This window comes from Sapajus apella, unplaced genomic scaffold, assembly GCF_009761245.1.
Source record: "Sapajus apella isolate SASKATOON/1434 unplaced genomic scaffold, GSC_monkey_1.0 scaffold39, whole genome shotgun sequence".
Taxonomy (NCBI): domain Eukaryota; kingdom Metazoa; phylum Chordata; class Mammalia; order Primates; family Cebidae; genus Sapajus; species Sapajus apella.
This window is the reverse complement of record NW_022436979.1, coordinates 18,495,493-18,515,180: the sequence shown is the minus strand read 5'-3', so window position 1 is coordinate 18,515,180 and position 19,688 is coordinate 18,495,493. Positions and strand designations below refer to the sequence as shown.

The 19,688-nt window shown below is 45.3% G+C and overlaps 1 long non-coding RNA gene across 1 annotated transcript in view; it reads left to right on the top strand.

The window, feature by feature from the left end:
* Positions 1-19,444, top strand: part of LOC116565260 — a 24,057-nt gene extending 4,613 nt beyond the window's left edge. The window contains exons 2-3 of the long non-coding RNA XR_004275355.1: positions 15,355-15,365; positions 19,434-19,444. This is a non-coding gene — a long non-coding RNA (uncharacterized LOC116565260). The remainder of the gene's footprint in view (positions 1-15,354; positions 15,366-19,433) is intronic.
* The last annotated feature ends 244 nt before the right edge of the window (positions 19,445-19,688 follow it).

The following is a 19,688-nucleotide window of genomic DNA, read 5'->3' as shown; positions in this document are numbered from 1 at the left end:
TTTTTTCTTTTGTGTAATTGCATTGACCAATATCACCAGAATAATTTTAAATAATAGTGGAGATATCCATAGCCGATGTTTGTCCTCATTTTAATTGTAATATGTTTAATGTTTCCTCATTAAATACAGTATTAGCTTTTGGCCATACCTTGTTTCACTGTGTAGCCATACCTTTAAAAACTATTGATTTTATTGTTTTAACAGTTTTTTTGAATCAAGAATGGATTTTACACAAAAACTTTTTAAGTCATAAAATTAACGATGAACAAATGGATGAATTGGACTTCACTGAATTTTTATTTATCAATTACACTCTGCATCAGCTTTCTGGGACCGTTATAACAGAATACCGTACACTGGGTGGCTTAAACAGCAAATTTATTTTCTCACAGCTCTGGAGGCTAGAAGTCCAAGGTGAAAATGTTTGCAGATTTGGCTTCCTCGGAGGCCTCTCTGCTTGGCTTGCAGATGGCTGCTTTCCCTCTGTTTCCACGCGGCCTGCCCTCTGTGTGTGCCTGGGCTCTAATCTCTTCTTCTAAGGACCCCAATCATATTGGGTTAAAGCCCACTCCAACAACTCATTTTAACTTAATTGCCTCCAAAGATAGTCACTTGTTGAGATCCTGGGGATTTGGGCTTCAATATATGAATTTTAGGGAACGCAATTCAGTCCATAATACACCATTCAGAGTGAAAAGGCAAACTATTGTAAATGAAAAATAAAATTCAACTACCCCTCCCCACCGGCCGGCTCCCAGCCCCGCTCCAACCTCGGGGGCCTTCCTCCTTGGCCAGGGTACTTTTAACCTGAAAAGGTGATTCAGGCCATGACAGGAGATGGGGCTTCGACCTCTCCACTGTCAATATCAACACAAACCTAAAGTCTGGTAAGAAACATTTAGTCTATTTTCTCTAATGCCTGCTACCTGGAGGCTTTATCTGCATGATAAAACCTAGGTCTCCACAACCCTTTATCATCACCCGGACGTTTCTTTCTATAGATAATAACTCTTTCAACCAATTGCCAATCAAAATAGGTTTACTTATATATTTTTATGATTGTTATTATTTGAGACAGGGTCTCGCTCTGTAGCCCAGGCTGGAGTGCAGTGGCACGATCTCTGCTCATTGCAGCCTCTGGCTGTCGGTTCAAGCAATTCTTGTGCCTCAGCCTCCCTAGTAGCTGGGACCAGGTGTGCTACCACACCCAGCCAGTTTTTGTATTTTTAGTAGAGATGGGGTTTCATCATGTTGGCCAGGCTGGCCTCGAACTCCTGGCCTTAAGTGATTCACCTGCCTCACTCTTCCAATGTGCTGGCATTACAGGAATGAACCACCACGCCAGGTCACCAATCAGAATATGTTTAAATCTACCTATGACCTGGAAGCCACTCGCCTCCTTCCAGTTGTCCTGCTCTTCCAGATAGAACTTATGTAAACCTTACATGTATTGATTGATATATTATATCTCCCTAAAATATATAGAAGCGAGCTGTACCCCGACCACCTTTGAACATGTTGTCAGGACCTCCTGTGGCTGTGTCATGGGTGCGGCCTTAACCATGGCAAATAAACTTTCTAAATTGATTGAGACTTGTCTCAGATACTCTTTGGTTTACACTACAGATGATCAGAAAAGACAAGTAACCCAATCTAAAAATAGATCAAGGCTTGAACAGAAACAGGCTTCACAAAGAGATCATACCCACAGTTAACAAACATTTTAAAAGGTGTTCAATATAATTACCAGGGAAATACAAATTATTAGGTTGAAACATATGAAATTGCCAGCCAGGCGCAGTGGCTCACCCCTGTAATCCCAGCACTTTGGGGAGCCAAGGTGGGCGGATCGCCTGAGGTCAGGAGTTTGAGACCAGACAGGCCAACGTGGTGAAATTTCGTCTCTAATAAAAATACAAATGCAAAAATAGCCAGGCATGGTGGCGCGCGCCTGTAGTCCCAGCTACTCGGGAGGCTGAAGCAGGAGAATTGGTTGAACCCAGGAGGCAGAGGTTGCGGTGAGCCGAGATCGCACCATTGCACTCCAGCCTGGGTAACAAGAGCGAAACTCCGTCTCAAAAAAAAAATAAAAATAAAAAAAATAAAAAAGAAAGAAAGAAAAAGAAATTGCCAATAAAGGACGGGCATGGTGGCTCACACCTGTAATTTCAGCGCTTTGGGAGGCTGAGGTGGATGGATCACCTGAGGTCAGGAGTTCGAGACCAGCCTGGCCAACGTGGTGAAACCCCATCTCTACTAAAAATACAAAAATTAGCTGGGCATGGTGTCGTGCGCCTGTAGTCCCAGCCACTCGGGACGCTGAGACAGGAGAATTGCTTGAACCCCGGAGGCGGAGGTTGCAATGAGCCAAGATTGTGCCACTGCACTCCAGCCTGGCACCTGGCGACAGAGGGAGACTCTGTCTCAAAAAAAAAAAAAAAAAATTTCTGGGCGCGGTGCTGGGCAGCTGTAATCCCAGCTACTTGGGAGGCTGAGGTGGGAGAATCGCTTGAACCTGGGAGGCGGAGGTTGCAGTGAGCCGAGATTGAGCCACTGCACTCCAATCTGGGTGACAGCAACACTCTGTTGAAAGAGAGAAAGAGACAGACAGAGAGAGAGAGAAGAGAGAAAGAGAAAGAAGGAGAAGGGAAGGAAGGAAGAAAGGAGGAAGAAAGAAAGGAAGAAAGAAAGAGAGAGGGAGGGAGGGAGGGAGGGAAGAAAATAAAGCGATAGAAAGAAGAGAAAGAAAGAAAAGAAAGAGAGAGAGAGAGAGAAAGAAAGAAAGAAAGTTACCAATAAGCCCCAAAGTGGTCCATTAACAGCAATATCACGAGTCAACCTAAACCACAAGAACAGTGAGGTACCACTGTGCACTCCAGAATGCTGAAATTAAAACAGACAGAATGCCAAGTGTTGGCAAGAACATGGAACAACTTCTCCCACATTGCTGGGAGAAAAATAAAATGGTACTTTGGAAAACCCTTTAGCAGTGTCCACTAAGGCTAAACATGCGCCGACCATCGAAGTCCACTGAGATACAAACGGGACGTTTAACTTGAGTGGCAGACAAAGGCTGAGTCATAGGGACAGGCTAACCAGAATGGCCTGGTGCAGGGACCTCCGCAAGCCTCCTAGAGAGGTACACAGTCGGCGCTCAGCATTCATTTCCAGGGAGCGGAGACCCTAGGACCGCGGTGGAAAGCGTTGCTCAGGCAGCGCGCGGTGCACAGTTCGGTCCCCCGAGCCGGCGAGCGCGGAGTGAGCGATTTAACATAGAAGGAATTGGGCGGCCTGCTGATCAGCTCCTTTCTTGCAGCTTCCTTCCCCTGCCAGGCCATTTCTGGGGTTCAGAGAACCCCGATATCTCTGCGTGAGGAGACTCGCAGGCGCAGTCCCCCCCCCACCCAGGCGACCAGCCGCGGTGCACGGGGTGCGTCGGGGTCCCGGCGCCCAGGGCCAGGCGGGGCTGGCGACTCTCCGGTGCGGAGGGGAAAGTCGGTCCCTCTGCTCGCGCCTCCTCCCTGCGTCTGCTGCGCTCTTCCTCCGGCTTCCGAGGGAGCGTCGCGGGGAGGGGGCGCTAGTCCCGGGACCGGGGACAGCCTCCACCGCGCGGCCAGCTCCACCTCGCAGCTCCCCGGGAACGGTACAGGGGACTCCAGGCTGTGGGTAGCGCCAGGAGAGCTGGGGACTAGGGGCGGGAGTGCGGGTGGGGGGAGGCGGAAAGGAAACCGGTGCTGGCTGGTCCAGGCCAAAGCGCAGCAAGGGGAGGGCGCGGGGCTCACGGCTGGAATCCTGGCACTTTGGGTGGCCGAGGCAGGAGTATCTCCTGAGCCCGGGAGTTCGAGACCAGCCTGGCCAACACGGCAAGTCCCCATCTTTACAAAAAATACAAAAAAAAAAAAAAAAAAAAAACAAACATTAGCTGGGTGTGGTGTCGGGTGTCTGTAATCCCAGCTACTCGGGAGGCCGAGGCAGGAGAATCGCTTGAACCCAGGAGGTGGAGGTTGCAGTGAGCCGAGATCGCGCCACTGCACTCCAGCCTGGGCGACAGAGCGAGACTGTGTCAATAAATAAATAATAAACCTTGGTGACCCCTTCTCAACCTAACCCCCAGTCCGGCCCGCGGCAGACATACCGGAGGCAGAACGCCCGCACTTTCCGGAGGGTCAGCCTGGACTGTGGGTCCCGGGGCGCCCTCGCCGCCTTCCGCCCTCCCGCACTCGCAGTCCCGCCGCAGGGCCCCGAAGCCGCTCTGGGTGCGCAGCGCGTCCCCGGGCGGCTGGAGCCGCGGCCCCGACCCCTGGCCGCCGCGGTCCCCGAGACGCTGGAAGGCGGCCGCCCGCAGGACAGGGGATCGTGGGGCGGGGACAGCCTGGTGGGGCCTCTGCAGCCCAGAGCCGCCTCGGAACTCGCCGAACTCACCTCCCAACCCGCCCAGAGGCGGGCGCACTCGGCCTCTGAGCCTCCCACCCTGGAGGACACCGCTCTCCCCAGACCACTCGGCAACTGCCGGGCCTGGGCTCCGGACCGCACCGAGCCGGTTACCTGCGGGAGCTCGCGAGTCCTGTCCGCCGCGTGGCGCGGGCGGGGTCCCCACCGCGGTGCCGGGAGCCCAGGGCTCCGGGTGGTCGGAGGCCTCGTCCCGCGGCGCTTCTCCCGGGTCCGGCGCGACCCCCAGGCGCCTCCGGCTGGGTCTTAATCGCAGCCTCCGCAAGGGTACTGCTTCCAGAAGCCTCACCGTGCAGGCCTCATTGTAAACTGGTTCAATACAGCAAACTTTTCAAAAATCACCAGGTACGCAGCCATAAAAAGGAACAAAATCGTGACCTTTGCAGCAACGTAGGTGCAGCTAGTGTCCATGTTCTAAGCCAATTAACGCAGGAGCAGGGAACCAGATCCCTCAAGTGCTCCCTTGTAAGCGGGGGCTAAAGGCTGGGAACCTTTGGACACACAGATGGGAACATCGAACAGTGGGAGTCCAAAAGGGGAAAGCGGGGGCGGGGGCCCAGGGCTGAAAAACTACCTGTCAGGTACCATGTTCACTATTTGGCTAATGAGCACAGCAGGAGCCCAGACCTCAGCAGCACTCAGTACACCCAGGTAACAAACCTGCACGTGTATCCCGGAATCTAAAATTAGAAAAAAGAAAACCACCAGGCATTGGTAATTTTCCTCCCACCCAGTGCTGGTGGGAGGAAATAGACCTTCATCTGGGTCTGCGTTCCTTTGAGGTGTTACTTTCCTACTGGAAGGCCTGTAGGGTGTCTCTGTTTCCTACAAAACCAGTCCTATTTCCTCCGTGCCTCTGCCCACCTTCCATTATTTATTTATTTATTTATTTATTTATTTATTTATTTATTTTGAGACGGAGTCTCGCTGTGTCACCCAGGCTGGAGTGCAGCAGCGAGATCTCAGCTCACTACAACCTCTGCCTCCTGAGTTCAAGCGATTATCCTGTCTCAGCCTCCAGAGTAGCTGGGATTACAGGCACCCACCACCAGGCCCAGCTAAATTTTGCATTTTTAGTAGAGATGGAGTTTCACCATATTGGCCAGGCTGGTGTCAAACTCCTGACCTCAGGTGATGCCCTGCCCAGTGAGGAGGTAGCCTAGTCACAGTCTGCCAGCAGAGGTGTTGCTGAGCCACTGTGGGCTCTTCCCAGCTGCTGTGAGAACTTCCTTATGGTTTTGTTTATAGAGGTGTAGTTAGAACTGCTTCAGTAATGGTAGACTGCCTCCGTAATGCCGGATGCCCTTCCCCCCACAGAGCTGGACCATCCTGGGTCCAGTTGTGCTTGCTGTGAAACTCTCAATCCAGAGTGTTTCAGATTGCTGGTCTTTGTGGGGGTGGGACCCACTGAGCCGGATCACCTGGCTCCCTGTCTCAGCCCCCTTTTTTTTCAGTCGAATGGGCGACTCTGTTTCCCAGGAGTTCCAGGTGCCAGTTGAAATGGCCGCCCAGATTTGTGTGAGTTTTTGTGTAGGGACCCACTGCGCCAGCTGAAACAGCCCTGCTGGAAATTCGTGGAACTTTTCCGCCCAGGAATCTCCTGGTCTATGGGCAGTAAAAAGTTGTTTGGCAATGCGGTGATCACTCACCCTCTGCATTCTCACTGGGAACTGCACTCCAGAGCCGTTCCTATTTGGCCATCTTGGATTCTGCTAAAGCAAATATTGTTAGAGAGAAACAGACCTCAATACAATCATAACTGGAGACTTCAAAACCCTACTTTCAGCATTGGACAGATCTTCCACAGAAAATCAACAAGGAAACATTGAACTTCATTTGAACTAGGGGCCAGATGGACCTAATAGATATTTACAGAACATTGCCTCTAAAGGCTGCAGAATGCACAATATTGTCCTCAGCACATGGATTACATTCTGAAGGATAGGCCATATGATGGGTCACAAAATAAGTCTTAAAATATTTTTTTTTAAGTTTGAAATAATATGCAGCATTTTCTCTGTAATGGGATAAAACTAGAAATCAATAACGAGAGGAATCTTGGAAACTATACAAACACATAAAAATCAAACGATATGCTCCTGAATGGCCACTGGGTCAATGAAGAAGTTAAGAAGGAAACTGAAAAATTTCTAGAAACACATTATAATAGAAACACAATATACCAAAACCTGTGCATTCCAGCAAAAGCAGCACAAAGAGGGAAGTTTATAGCTGGCTATATCACGAAAGAAAAAAATCTTCAAATAAATAACCCAGCAATGTATCTTAAAGAACTAAAAAGGCTAGAGCAAACCAAACCAAAAATTAGAAGACAAGAAATATAAAGATCAGAGCAAAATGAATTTGAAATCAAGAAAACAATACAAAAGATCAATGGAACAAAAATTGGTTCTTCGAAAAGATAAACAAAACTGACAAACCTTTAGCCAGGCTAACTAAGAGAAAAAAGAGAGAGGACTGAAATAAATAAAATCCAAGATAAAAAAACAGACATTACCACTGAAACTGCAGAAATTCAAAGGATCATCAGTGGCTACTATGAGGAATGATATGCCAGTAAATTGGAAAACCTGGATGAAATGGAAAAATTCTTAGATACATTCAACCTATCAAGATTGAAAATAAAAAACCTGAACCGACCGATAACAAGTAATGAGATTACCGCTGTAATAAAAAGTCTCCCAGCAAAGAAAAACCTGGGACCCAATGGCTTCACTACTGAATTTTACCAAACATTTAAAGAATAACTAATACCATTTCTACTCAAACTAGTCTGAAAAATTGAGGGGAAGGAAATACTTCCAAACTCATTATATGAGGCAGTGTTACCCTGATACCAAAACCAAAGACACATCAAAGGAAAATTATGGACCAATATCAATGATGAATATTGATGTAAAAATCCTCAATAAAATGCTAGCAAACTTAATTCAGCAACACGTTAAGAAGATCATTTATCGGCCAGGCGCGGTGGCTCAAGCCTGTAATCCCAGCACTTTGGGAGGCCGAGGCGGGTGGATCACGAGGTCAAGAGATCGAGACCATCCTGGTCAACATGGTGAAACCCCGTCTCTACTAAAAATACAAAACATTAGCTGGGCATGGTGGTGCGTGCCTGTAATCCCAGCTACTCAGGAGGCTGAGGCAGGAGAATTGCCTGAACCCAGGAGGCGGAGGTTGCGGTGAGCTGAGATCGCGCCATTGCACTCCAGCCTGGGTAACATGAGTGAAACTCCGTCTCAAAAAAAAAAAAGAAGATCATTTATCATGACTAAGGGAGATTTATCCTAGGGTTTCAGGGATGGTTCAACATGCACAAATCAGTCAATGTGATACATCATATTAACAGAATGAAGGACAAAAACTGTGTGATCATTTCAATTGATGCTGAAAAAGCATTTGATAAAATTCAATATCTCTTCATGATAAAAACTCTCAAAAAACTGAGCATAGAAGGAACATGCTTCAACATAATAAAAGCCATATGTCAAAAAGACCTTACCGAAGGCTGATAGATTACAAGGAAGAGACAAAAAGATAGATTACAATTTGTGGATGCCTTCTCAAGTATAGCCTGTCACATGGGTTCCCAGGCCCCACCTTTCGCTGCATGGAATTCTGGGGAAATGGAGAAGCCTCTCCTGGGTCCTTTTCCCTGAGTTCCAGCCTGTCTCCAATGAGGGCAGAGATTGGCTTAATATGCACCATTTGGAAGGGCCCTCTTAGGCCCAAGGCCAACTGAGAGCACCTGAGCTCCCTTTCCTGTCACAGACCTGGATTCTTTTTTTTTTTTTTTTGAGATGGAATTTTGCTCTCGTCTCCCAGGCTGGAGTGCAATGGCACGATCTCGGCTCACTGCAACCTCCACCTCCTGGGTTCAAGAAATTCTACTGCCTCAGCCTCCCCAATATATAGGATTACAGGCACCCATCACTACGCCTGGCTAATTTTTGCATTTTTAATAGAGACAGGGTTTTGCCATGTTGGCCAGGCTTAAACTTCTGACCTCAGGTTGAAAGTTTGCCCAGGATTTTGTCAGCAGGTAGTCAGCAACTTCCCTATTTTAAAACTGCCCATGTTTTTGCTAATAACTGCCTCCTTCTGCCTCTGTAGCTCAGCTCACTGCTTACTAGCTGAAAAACCTTAAGGAAAACGGCCACGTCGTCTAAAGCCTGCTGCGTTGTCTATTCTGAGTTAGCTTCCCCTGCCCCTTTACCTATAAAAACTGTGTATTTTCTTAGCCAGGGTCCAGACTTTTGGGAGTGAACCCTTCTGGGCCCGCCGTCATAAGAAAGAGTGTTCCTCCCATCCCCTGCGTGCTACTTGGGTTTCTTGTCAGGTAAAATTTTCCGGAACAAGGCGATCCACCTGCCTCGGCCTCCCAAAGTGCTGGAATAAATCTGGATTCTCATGTGATGAAATGCATTTTCCCTTCTTGACTGATACTAGGTGTGATCGTGCCAGGGTAATCATAGCCCAACATCATAATGCAAAAGCCACCGAATGCACATGAAGAAAGGTAAGGAGGCACGATGACAAGGACGCCGTTTACACATGGCAGCTAACCGAGAGATTCAGGAATGATACCAACAGTTTTGGTTTGTGTACAAAATATTTCTCAGGACATAAATAAATAAGAAGAAACGGCAGTATTCTGCGCCTTTAAAATAGGAACGGCGCCTCTAATTTTTACTTATGCATTCAGCTGAGTTCAAATTATTTGAATTACTTTTCGTCACTCTTTCTTGGATGGCAGGTAGGGTGACCACCATCCCAGTTTGCCCAGGACTGAGGGATTTCACTTTTCTCAGGACTTCTGGGCTCTAATTTTGTAAATCCCAGGATATCTCGGCAGGGTGGAGACATAGAGTGAGCAAAATACAAATGTAACCTAATTTGCTTTGGTTTTTAGTTATGTTAAAGGTATGAATCAGTTGGGTAAAATAAAGGTTGGAAATAAGCCTATATATTAAGTTCTCTGTTTAGAAAAGATACATGATCTAAGTGCTAAGCATTTGTTTCTACATACTTTGATCATTTTATGAATGGCGTAATTTTATAAAATTTTAAATTAATTCAGTCTTAAATAGACAAGTTCTAAAGAGAAAACAAAATAACCTTTCATTAAAAAATTTCCCTTCTACCTTCCTCTTCTGGATGTCCTAGCAGGGAATGAACCCTCCCTCTTCAGGCCTGTGGTAGCACGTGGTGTGTAATGGTTACCTTGTACAGTAGTTAGAACAACTACTAACGTGGAGTTTTAATTCTCCAATTACAACGTAAGCCCCAGGAAGTCAGCCACTCTGACTTTATAGCCCTGTTGTGTTTTATACATACATAGTGGTTACCTAAAAATATGCTAATAAATTCTCCGTATTCTTCTCCATTTTCCTCCTTGAGATTCTTAACACGAAGGGAAAAAAGAGACCCAAGCCTGCTGGGCATGGTAGCACACACCTGAAGTCCCAGCTACTCCGGAGGCTGAGGCTGGGGGATTGCTTGAACCCAGGAGTTTGAGATAAGCCTGGGTGACATAGGGAGACCCTGTTTCCAAAACCAAAATAAAACCACCTCCTACTCCCCAAACTTTGTCAAGTAGCAATGGCTGTTTACCCTCTCCCTGTGGTTGAAAAGAAGGATTTTCTTTCAGTCCTGAAGAAGCTGGCCTGGCAGCAGAAAGAATATTTTGATCATTTCCTGAAGAGAGGTAGCCCCATAAACAGTCCAGCTGGTGTTAGTTATTTGGACTTCCTGAGAAATGTGCACAGTAATGAAAGGGATCGTGCACAATCTTCTCTCTGTGCCCATGCCCAGGTGGTACTGCCTGCCCCTCTAGATTGGGAATGCCATTCTTCTAATCCACCGAGTCTTACCAGACCAGTGAAAAATGTTCAGGGAGGCTCAGCTCCTTTGATTCTTTCCCCGTGTGCTGCTATCTTCCCGGAGACCCTATGTTAATGGACAAGGGGTGTCCTGGTCCCCAGAGGGTCCATGAGAAGTCGGCCTCTAGGAACAAAATGCTATTGGAATGAAATTATTCCATGTTGTTACCAAAATTATTGGTATTATTGAGGAAAGAAACCCTCTTTCCTGTCTCTTGTCTCAAAGAAGGAGGAAGTAAAAGTTGACATGTAGCAGGCATGAGGTCAGTGGCCTGGAGGTTAGAGATTAAAACCCTCTCCCACCCTTAAGATCTCAGGTGATCTTAAGGGTGGGGGTGATATGGAGAAACACCCTCTATTGCTCCCATTCAATCTTTCTCAAACCCCCACGCTTACTTCGTCGATCGTGACCCCCCCACATGTACTTTCTAAAACTGTAAACCCAAGACCCTTTCACATGTAGTATCTAGGGTTATAAGCCTATATAGAGGCAGAGGTTTCCTTTGTTAGAGGAGCGTGGCTGTTAGGCAGCTATGCCACCTTGCTCCCGGCCAAATAAATCACCCCTTCCTTCTCAGTTCGGTATCTGACAGGTCTGTTTCTTGCTGCCGCTCCTGCTTCATTGTTATTAAAATTACTTTGTTGGTTTTTTTTTTGAGACAGAGTCTGGCTGTGTCACCCAGGCTGGAGGGCAGTGGCAATCTTGACTCACCGCAACCTCCGCCTTCCAGGTTCAAGATATTCTCCTGCCTCAGTAGCTGGGACTACAGATGTGTGCCGCCATACCTGGCTCATTTTTATATTTTTAGTAGACACGGGGGTTTCACCATTTTGGCCAGGCCAGTCTCCAACTCCTGGCCTTGGATAATCGGCCCACCTCAGCCTCCCAAAGTTCTGGGATTACAGGCATGAGCTACCGGGCCAGACCTAAAATTGCTTTCATGGAAGAACCAGTCTGCTTTCCCTCGCTGGGGAGGTTACTGCAGTGCATGGGAGGGTATAGAGGTGCAGACTCAGTGTGACTCATTTCCCCTGGACAGCTCCCTCATTTGCCCCAGTGCCACACTGTATTTTTAGCCTTGGCCTTCTGCAGCACTTGACCTTTTGCCTGGATAGAACAATGTACTATGGAGGGCAAACCCACAGCCTTCCCTGTCCCATGCAACATTGGGAATAATGTATTAGACTATGCCTTCTTTGGAAGATCTGCAATTTAGGTAGGACAAAGTAAAACTGCTTACACACATAAACACACACACACACACACACACACACACACACACCTTTTGGTAACATTGCCGCCACCTCTTCTGCCATCTGCTGCAAGAGATTAGCATAATCTTAATATTTATGAAAACGTTTATAAAATGTGGACAAGAATCCTTGCACCAAAATATTAATTCCACTCCTTCTGGAATAAGGAAAAGAAACAACCTTTAAAAATAGAAGAGCAGTTAAATAAATCATGGGCTAACCGTACAATGAAACGTCATGTGGGTATTAAAATTAAAAATGATTACAAAGAATTTTTAATGAAATGGGAAAACCCTGATTATAAAATATTAAGTAAAAGGTCTTAAGCCAAAAACTATAAATACAACATTATTAACAACAGGCTATGACTGTGCTTATCTCACTGAGCTCCTTGCCGAAGCCTCAACCAAGAGCGAGCCCTTTAATTGTCTTCCACATTGAAGCCAGCGAGGTCTTTTTCATTTTTTTTTTTTTTTTTTCTTTTTTTGGGTCACTGGAGAGTCTGAGTATAGGGATTTCACCGTGTTGGTCAGGCTGGTCTTGAACTCCCGGCCTCAGGTGATCCACCCGCCTTGGCCTCCAAAGTGCTTGGATTACAGGCGTGAGCCACCACGCCCGGCCGAGAGGTCTTTTTAAATTGGAATTTAATGTTTTCCACTCTATACTCAGGCTCTCCAGTGACCCTCCTACTGATGTTCAGGCTCCTTGATGTGGGTTCCAGAGCCCTCTGCCGTCCTGGCCCCGCGCCGCCTTGGCACATGTGGGTGTCCTGTCCCCCGTCTTAAGCAGCGTGCTTTATATTGCCTAGACACTGGCGTGTGTTCAGAATGGAAAGCCTGTGTCTTCTTTTTGTCTTGGCATCTTCTTCTTGGCTGCTCCCAGTGCAGTCACAACCAGTTACAGATTTCTTTGTTCCTTCTCCACTCCCACTGCTTTACTTGAGTAGCCTAAAAAAAGAAACATCTTCTTCCTATCCTTCAGATGTCAGATTCGCCCCCATTTCCTCAGGAAGGCTTTCCCCCATCCTCACCGGGCTCTCCTCACCCTTCTCTGTGCTTCCATTCCTCTTTGCTTGTCCCCTTGTGGTGGCACCTATTGCCTTTTAAAGTAACTGCTGATTTCCTTACGAATCAGAGCTGGATGGACACTTGCCACATTCACTATTTGCTGCCAGGAACAGTGCCACAGGGTAGGCCCTCATTAATTGTGGAAAAATCAGTAGTGACAAGCTCCCATTGGTTAATAGAAATTTTCTCTCCGAGGTATTCAATTTTGAGTGGTTTACAATTTCTTATATTAAAACAAGTTTTTTTAATGGTAGTAAAAAAAATCACCTGACATTAAATTTTACGGGTACCATGGCTCATGTCTGTAATCCTAGCACTTTGAGAGGCTGAGGTGAGCGGACTGTCTGAGCACAGGAGTTCGAGACCAGCCTGGACAACATGGTAAAACCCCGTCTCTACTAAAAATACAAAAATTAGCTGGGCGCACAGCTAACCCCAGCTACTTGGGAGGCTGAGGCATGAGAATCTCTTGAACTTGGTAGGCGGAGGTCTCAGTGAGCAGAGATTGCACCACTGCACTCCAGCCTGGACAACAGGGTGAGACTATGTCTGAAAAAATAAAAATATATAGATATTAAATTAGTTTTGCCACATCAACCATTGTTTAGGTGTAAAGGTCAGTAGCGTTAGGTATACTTACACTGTCGTGCAACAGATCTGTAGAACTTTTTCATCTGGAAAAACTGAAACTTTTGTAAACAAAAATGAAATTCTAAGTTTCCCCAAGGGACTGAATGGACCCTCTCTGAGCCAATGGGACTCCAGAAAAACCTGAAAAAGTGAATTCCCAGCCGTCCTGTGAAGGGAGGTAGGTCACACCAACTGACCAGCATTCACATTGCAATAGGGATATTAGGCTGAGAAAACAGACTCTTTGTGGCAATAAGCTGCCAAATTCCAACCCTGCTCTGGTATTGCATCACATGACAGATGGCAAACCTTGAAGAAAATAAAATTATTTTACCCCAAAATATATTTCTTTGACATATTTTGACATGATCCTGCAAAGCCTTTTTTTGTGGGAGAAATTTGCATCTGTGGAGGATTTCTGTTAATGAGGCCAGGACTTTCCTGGATCTAGGAGAGATTAAGAGTCTGACACCTTTTTTTTTTTTTTTTTTTGGGGAAAAAACCTCCCCCTGTCCCCCCGGCTTGGGTGGGGTGGCACGATCTCGGCTCACTGCAACCTCCACTTCCTGGGTTCAAGCGATTCTCCTGCCTCAGCCTCCCAAGTAGCTGGGACTACAGGCACGTGCCACCATGCCCAGCTAATTTTTTGCATTTTTAGTAGAGATGGGGTTTTACCACGTTGGCCAGGCTGGTCTTGAACTCCCGACCTCAGGTGATCTGCCTGCCTCCCACTCTCAAAGTGCTGGGATTACAGGTGTGAGCCACTGTGCCTGGCCTTGACACCTTTTACCATCTGAAAAGAGACATTTGCCATCTATTCTCTCTGGAGGCTGCCACCTGGAGGCTTGATCTACATAACAAGGACGTTGGCTTCTACAATCCCCCTTATCTTAACTCAAGCATTTCTTTCTATTGACTTCAAGTCTTTAGACAAAGCTTAATTCTTTCAACTAATTACCAATGAGAAAATCTTTGAATCTACCTATGACCTGTTAAGTATCCGCTACCCAACCCACCTCCTGCTTTGAGATGTACTGACTTTCCAGGTTGAACCAATGTACACCTTACATGCATCGATTTATATCAACACCTCTTGAGACTGTTCCCTGGGCCATGGTCACTCACACTGGCTCGGAATAAACCTCTGTAAATGTTTTACAGAGTTCGGTATTTTGTCAAAACTCTACATCCACTAAACACTAATTCCTCTCACTCTTTCTTGGTAACTTCTTTTCTACTTTCTGTTTCTATAATTTTGATTACTTTAGATACTTCAGAGGAGAGGAATCATACAGTATTTATGACTGGCTTATTTCTTTTCACATAATGTCTTTGAGAGTCATCTAAAAATACTTTTTTAATATGAACTCTATCATCTCTATAACTGGAAAAGAAGTTTTAACAGAATCATAGGAGCTGAAAATGACTCTAGAACTTATCTTGACCCATTTCCTCTATTTTATACTTTAGATTTTTCTAGATGATGTAAACCAAAAATAAAATTCTAAGCTCCCCAGCTGACTAAATGGGTCCCCTTCTCAGCCAAGGGCATTCCAAAGTTAACCTGAAAAACCGTGATGGGAAGGGGAGTTAGATATGCCTTCCTTATTATACCCTCCTCCCTTTGGAACCCAGGCACAACTGACCAGCATTAACATTAAAACAGAGATCTTCAGACTGACAAAATGCCCTTTGTAGTGATAAGATGCCAGATTCCAACCTGACTCCAGAATAGCATCACAGGACAGACAGCAGGCCCCAAAAACATCGAAGTATTTAACTCTGAAATATATTTCATTGACCTGTTTTTAAATGGCCCTGCAAAGCTGTGTCTTACAGGGAAAATCTTCACTCTGTATAGAATCCCCTTCCTTTTTCAGGTCTTTTGCTGATCCAGGACAGATTAAGAGTCTCGCACCTTTTTAAGTCTGATGAGAAACATTTACCATCTATTCTCTCTGAAGCCTGCCACCTGGAGGCTTCATCTGCATGAGAACTTTTGTCCCCACACACCTTTTCTTAACCCAGACATTCCTTTCTATTGATTCCAGGTCTTTAGATAGTAATTTAACGTTTTTAAACCAATTGCCAATCAGAAAATCCTTGAATCCACCTATGACCTGGAAGCTCCCGTTTCGAGCTGTTCTGTTTATCTGGACTGAACCAATGTACATCTCACATATATTGATTGATGTTTGCCTGTAACTTCTGTCCCCCTAACATGTATAAAATCCAGCCATAAATCAACCTCCTTGGGCACATGTTCTCAGGACCTCTTGGGGCTGTGTCACAGGCCTTGGTCACTCATATTTGACTCAGAAGAAACCTCTTTAAATATTTTACAGAGTAACTCTTTTCATCGACACTAGATGAGAAACCCAGAGATAGAAAAGAAACTTGTCTAAGGATAAAGATTAAATAATGGTAAAGTTGAGCCCCACTCATATATTGTGATATTGTGCCAGAATTGCTAGCCTTTGCTTTAGTTATTTAGTAATAACTAAAATAAGCAGCCCAGGATAACTAAGATCTGTGTGTAAACAAATGCTTATTTTGACTTCTGTAAACCACTGAAGTAACAAACAGAATGACAAAAGTCCCCTGGCCCTTGGAATGTCCGGAGACCCCCACCCTCGTCTCCACCCAGGAGGTGATTTACAGAATCCCCTGGACCTTGGAATGTCCGGAGACCCCCGCCCTCGTCTCCACCCAGGAGGTGATTTACAGAATCCCCTGGACCTCGGAATGTCCAGAGACCCCCGCCGTCGTCTCTGCCCAGGAGGTGAATCACAGAATCCCCTAGCCCTTGGAATGTCCAAAACCTTTTCATCCCCATCCCCGCTCCTCACCCCCACTCCCAAGGTGGTTTTCGGGTATAAAAAGTCGTGGCACCCTCCTTTTGATGCCACAGGTTGGAGAGACGTGAGTCCTCTGTGGTCGCCGGCATAATAAATGACCCTGCAATCTGGCATACTTTTGTCTTGGTGCTAACTTTCTACGCTCAGTCAAATATAACAATATAAATAAGTAATAAAAGTAAATTTTAATCCTTTACACATTATAACACTTTTCAGCCTTTTATTTTCTACTCAGTATTAGCCGTTTAAAAAATATTTCATTTTGTATTTGAAGCAAAAATGATCTGCCTAGAGAACACCAATTCTGTTAGGGATTGTGATTTTTCAATTGTATTTGTAAAGTGCATTCTACTAGTGGTCAGATTTGATATTCTGGGCATGAGGCATCCTGTTGGCATTAAGAGTAAAAGGTTTCTTCAGGTCTGTGGGATAATTTGATTCCTAAGCCACTCAGATCTAACAGGACTGCAGTCACCAGCAAAATGTCACAGAGATATTTTAGTGCAGCTGCTTCCAATTACACAACATTCTCTCCTCCTGAAAGAGAAAGATCCCATAAGTGACAATTTGTCAAATAACTACCAAAGATCCTCCTGTTTTCAGGGCCCAAACTAATTAGTTAGCTCAACAAACATGGATCCTGAGTTCACCACGTGCCCTGCTGTCATTCAGAGACCAATTTAAGACACATATTTCCTGAGCTGGTGAAAAAGAAAATGAAACAGTGCCATTGAGTGCTAAGGGTTGTAGAAGTTACGTAGTAAAATCCCTTCATTTTACTGCACATGAGGAACCGAAGTCCAGAGAGGGACCCAGAGGCAAATGGCGAGTCAGTAACAAGCTAGACCTTGAGATTCCTGCTTCTGACTTCCAGGCCAGGGCTCCACGCAGTGCCCTGTGTTTAAGGAGGATGTGACAGCTCCACGATCACATGTGGGCTTGGTGTGAGAAGGAGACAAAGACTCTCACTCAGCCTGCTTTTCTTAGTATTTTATTCTTCTTTGCTAATTTACTTGTCAGCATGATTTTCAGTCTTGTCTTAGCATCTGCACTGGTTTTGAATAATGAGGAGAAAACTCTGGAGATTTCCAGCCTGCAGTGATTTAAGCTAGCTTGACAGGATATTCCAACACTGATGGATTATCTTTCTTTCTTCCAATAGATAGAACCAGGAAAGGAAATTGCAAACCTTGACTGAGACTGGGACCCATGATACATAGTGTATTTACCTTGGTTTATGTGAAATAATGACTAAAACCTGCTTGGGGAGGATCTTTTTCTTGATGTTTTGGGTTTTATGACAAAGACAGGAATCCTTTCCTATCTCAATATGAAATTACAGCATGTTTTGGCAATTTTTCTACCACAGACACATTTTGCATGTTAAGATTTGAAGGGGACTAGACTCCAAAATGTTTTATTGTGCATTGCCCATAGAATAAAGTGCAGTGAAAATAATTTTAGAAATTCTGATTACATGATAGATTGCTTCACATTTTATATTACTGTATAACTTTATAAACTTATGTTAGTGATATAAAACTTAGTGAATATATGTACAAATAAATGATTGCAATTCTTTGAAATGTAGGCAAAAATGATCACATCATTATAACACTTTGTTCTGTAGGGTTGCAAGAAAAGAAATAATACCCTTTGGACAGAAAAGTACCCCCAGCCAGGTGTGGTGGGGTGTGCCTGTGGTCCAAGCTACTCTAGAGGCTCAGATGGGAAGATCACTTGAAGCCAGGTGTTCAAAGCTTCAGTGAGCCATGATCACGCCACTGCACTCCAGCCTGGGTAACAGAGTGAGACCTCATCTCAACAACAACAACAAAGTATCTCAATTATAAAAGTATCTCAATTTATTGCAGAATATCCACACAAATGAGAAATAAGTTTAAATTTATATAAATTAGTGGCTGGGCATGGTGGCTCACACCTGTAATCCCAGCACTTTGGGAGGCCAAGGTAGGTGGATCACCTGAGGTCAGGAGTTTGAGACCAGCCTGACCAATATGGTAAAACCCCATCTCTAAAAATAAAAAAATATATATATAATGAAAAAGAAATTATATAAATTAAGGGAATGCACGGTGTACCATTTGTTAAATACTGTCCTGTAACTATTGCTATTGATTGGATTCTCAGCAAAGTGATACTGTTAGGCAGGACTGGTACTGCTGAGTTCCCGTCACCATTCCATAGTCCCTCAACGGATGCTGTAATTTCAGTGTTACTCAAATGTTATTCTCCATTGGGCAGAAATTATTTTCTGTCTGTGACTTTTTGATAACATAGATGGTCAGAGGCTCCACGTTTCTCAGTGTGGTAGTCACCGGATGGATTTCGTGCTACACCAGGTCCCTGTTTTCCGAACTGCTCTCTTTCCAGAGATAAAAGCTGACATGGATCTTGCTGACAACATGTAGGATGGGAACCCACTGAAGCCCACTCAGTGAAAAGTCAACCAGCCAAGTGAAGGAAGATGAACAAGAGGGCAGAACTGGACGGCTGAGGGTCTGCTAATAAGTGTTCCCCAGAGAAAAATTAACTATCAAATATATCTGATGAATTTCCCCAAAGAAGTAAAGAAGCTTTGCCAGCACTGACTTTCAGTCTGCCAATTTTAGACTAGAAGTTAATTTGTCTCAACAGTGTTCACTTTGGCAGTTACACCGTGCTATGCTTACTTAGGTGCCAGAGTTTTGTAGGCAAAAGAAGGGTCGAGTTCAAGCGACAGCTTTTTAGCTTTATGACGTTTTAAACAAAATGCTAATACTATTACCTTTCAGTATAGATAATTCAGTTCCCTCCTTTTGAGTAGACTCTGAAAATATTCTGGCTAAATAAAATTTGATCTAGGTTAGCTCTCATTTGACAGAGTAGGAAACTGAGGCACAGAGAGGTGAAGTGACTTTTTCCGAAATCTCATGGTTCGTTATTGTCAGAACCTGGACCAGAACTCAAGTTTCTTGATTCTCACTTCATTGCTCTTCCCTTCTTAAAATCTGTTTTCCTCAAATATGGCTTTTTACTCTGTCATATAAACATTGTCTCAGTCCCACATCTCAGCTCACCCTCATGGGTCCATCCTTTTCTGGCCTTTTTCTCCATGCCAGCTTCCTGGCAAGCTCTTTCGGGAGTGCAGTGGTGCCATCTCTACTCACTGTGAACTCTGCTGAGTTCAAGTAATTCTCCTGCCTCGGCCTCCCTAGTAGCTGGAGTTACAAGTATGTCCCACCACGCCTGGCTAATTTTTGTATTTTTAGTAGAGATGGGGTTTTGACCATGTTGGCCAGGCTGGTCTCGAACTCCTGACCTCAAGTGATCCGCCCCCCTCTGCCTCCCAAAGTGCTGGGATTACAGGCATGAGCCACCACACCAGCCCCTGGCAAGCTCTTTCTGAAGAGTAGACTGCTGCTCTTCTCACTCACTCGCTGCTCAGTCCACTGCTTTAGGCTTCTCCGCCCTTGAAGATGCTGTCTCCAAGGTGTCCAGTGACTCTGCACTGCCAGTGAAAATGC